We start from the raw sequence: 3,316 nt of genomic DNA, 5'->3' as shown, positions 1-3,316 counted from the left end.
CTAAACCTTTCTTTGTATATCTATAGATCGTGCACTGTTGCCAACAAAGACCGGGAACCAAACCCTCTTGCACAGCCTCCCCCTGGGGCACCAGTAGACAAGCTCTGAGTGCTGTGGTAACACTTGGAACTGGCACCACTGAGTGTGCACACCGTCAAGAATTATTGCTGGGGCGACTGGGCGGCTCAGGTGGTAGTGCAACCAACTTTGGCGCGGGTCATGATCTCGCGGTTCATGGGTTCAAGCCCCACATCGGGCTCTGTGCTGACAGCTTGGAGCCTGGAGCCTGCTTTGGATTCTGTGTCTCCCTCTCTTTCTCTCTGCCTCTCCCCTGCTTGTGCGCTCTCTCTTTCAGGAAGGAAGGAAGGAAGGAAGGAAGGAAGGAAGGAAGGAAGGAAGGGAGAAAGAATTATTACAGACAACTATGCTCCCCTGTTCTTGATTAACTTCCCTCAAATTCCTTTTTAAAAAAAGTTCCTTTCTNAGTATTTCCTTTTCCAGGAAAGAGCAGCCAAACTTGGGTTTTTTTTTTTTTCCTGTAACACCCCGTGCATCAAGTCACAAAGCACCTATGAGAGTCTGTCCCCACTTCTTTACAGTCATAATGCCCAAGGCACCACACTGTTAAATGCCAATAAAAAGCACTAAGACAGGTCGAAAGAGACCACAGCAGAAGAGCTTTTTCTTGCTGGTTGAGTAAGGGGCCCTATACTCTTTGCTCTCCATTAGACCCCATGAAATATGTGGCCAGGCCAGTGTCAACATAGCAACTTGTTTATTTAATTATGTTTTCTGGGAACTCTTAGAACTTCCAAATCATAGTCGATAAGAGAATATAGGTCTATGACAGGCTCTGATATAACCCCCAATGGAGAGGCTTCCGGATTTAACACAGCATATAAAATGTGAGTGTTCCCCACTTATTTCAAAAATCGCCCAAAAGCCAAGATATACAAGAGGAATAGCAATACAAAGTACACGTGCAGAAAACAAAATGAAGACATTTTTGAAACCTCCAAATGCAAAATAGAAGGAATAAGTGCCAAGAGTAGTGAAGGTCAAACAGTGTGCGGGAAGATGCAGACAGAGTAAGCCTATGAATGCAGATCCCCAAAGAGAAGCATGCAGGGCACACTCGTCCTTTGAACGTGGTCTACCCGGAGGTATAAACTCCATCCAGACCCTGCTACAAAACTGGAATGGAATCAAAAGCTGGCAAAGGATCATTTCTCTAGACTGTATTTAGTTCTGGGAAGTAGAAATGGGGGTAAATGAGAACTCAAACTGGCAGTGACACAAACAAAAAGCCGTGAGTCAGTGAAACAATGGGCCAGGGGGAGACTGGCTTGCCCGCTGCCCTTCAGCGCACATTGGGAGGAGGAATAAAAGCTTAAGGAGCTCATGAGCCGTGAGAAGGAGAACCCTTCCTAACATGAAAAGAACTCTACCTCTTCTACACAAATTTCTTGCATATAATCTGTGCAAATTGTACCTAGACAAAGACACAATGTAAAAGGAGGAACCAAAGATTTGGTTTTTTTAAGTTCATTTATTTATTTTGAGAGAGAGATAGAGAAAGGGAGAGAGAGACAGAGAGAGAGAGAGAGTGTGTGAGAGAGAGAGAGAAAGAAAGAGAGAGAGAGAGAGTGAGTGAGCTTCAGAGGGGCAGAGAGAGGAGAGAGAGAAAATCCCAAGCAGGCTCCATGGCTGACCCGGGGCTTGAACCCATGAGCCCTGAAATTATGACCTGACCCAAAGTCGGACGCCTAACTGACTGAGCCACCCAGGTGCCCCGGAACCAAAGGTTTTTTTAAAAAGCAAATTTTATGTGAAGAACACTCAAAAAAATGTGTGAGGAAGGATACTCTCAAGAAAAAACATTGTAACTATACGTGGTGATAAATGTTAGCTAAACTTCTTGTGGTAATCACTTGTTAGCTAAACTTCTTGTGGTAATCACCACGCATATTGCGTTTATGTATCAAATCCTTATGGTGTACACAACATGCCAGTGCGGAGCCTACTTGGGATTCTCTCTGTCTCTCTGCCCCTCCGCCGAAGCTCTTTCTCTGTCTCCTTCTCTCTCAAAATACATAAAATAAATTTTTCAAAATTTAAAAAAGAAAAGCTTGTAAAATGGAGTGGATATATATAGATACATATGTGTGTATGTATATACATGTATGTATATATGTATATACAGAGTCATATAGGTCATATAGATAGATATACGAGTATATCTATCTATACGACTAAAGAGATCGAACATGTATGTTTCAGTTTTCTCTTGCCATATAACAAATTTTCTCAATTTACAGTAGCTATAACAACCAATATATGTTTCCCTTAGTTTCTGTATGTTGAATTCAGGACCATCTGAATTCTAAGGAATTCAGCTAAGAAGTCAGTTGAGACTCCAGCCACACGAAGGCCCAGGTAACTCGCTTGCATGGACAGAAAATTCGTGTTGGTTGTTGTTGGAAGGTGTCAGTTACTCCCTATCTGTGTTACGTCCTATCTGTGAGCTGTTTGCCTTCACAAGATGTTGACTGCCTTCCCCAGAGTGAGTGACCCAAGAAATCAAGANTCCTTTTTCTCCCAGTCTCTCAGGTTTTGTAAGGTTTCCAATGGCTTCAGATCTTTTCTGTGTGATGTATGGGCGCGAGTGCAAGTACGGAGCTCCTTACTTCTCCGCCATCTTGCCCTCTCTCTCTAAGCTTTAACTTTTGAAGGGAGGAGTGTCAAAGATTCAAGGACATCTTTGAAACTATCACAACATGCAGAAGTTGTATTAGCATTTAATGTTTCTTAATTTTTTTTTATTACTGAGAGAGCACAAGCTGGGGAAGGGCAGAGAGAGGGGGACAGAGGATCTGAAGCAGACTCTGAGCTGACAGCGCAGAGCCCGATGTGGGGCTTGAACTCACATACTGCGAGATCATGACCTGAGCCAAAGTCAGATGTTCAGCCAACTGGGCCACCCAAGCGCCTCCAAATTGCTATTATTTTATTTCACTGTATTTAAGATCTTATTTTTAAGTAATCTCCGCACCCAACATGGGGCTCAAGCTCACAACCCTGAGATCAAGAGTCACATGCCCTACTGACTGAGGCAGCCAGGGTCTTTATTATTTTTTTTTGTATTATTTTAAAATATAACGGTAAAAATAAAACAAAAAATTTATCAGGAAAACTTTCCAGAAAGAGAACAAAACTTGAATCTCTAAACCAAACGGGCATACTACGTCTCTATAAAAATGAAACAGAACAGCGAACATCTTCTGGTATCCTTAATAATTTAATGGATTCTAATCAT

The sequence above is a fragment of the Crocuta crocuta genome, unplaced genomic scaffold (assembly GCF_008692635.1).
Source record: "Crocuta crocuta isolate KB4526 unplaced genomic scaffold, BGI_CrCroc_1.0 scaffold581, whole genome shotgun sequence".
Classification (NCBI taxonomy): domain Eukaryota; kingdom Metazoa; phylum Chordata; class Mammalia; order Carnivora; family Hyaenidae; genus Crocuta; species Crocuta crocuta.
Note: the sequence above shows the minus strand (reverse complement) of the source record.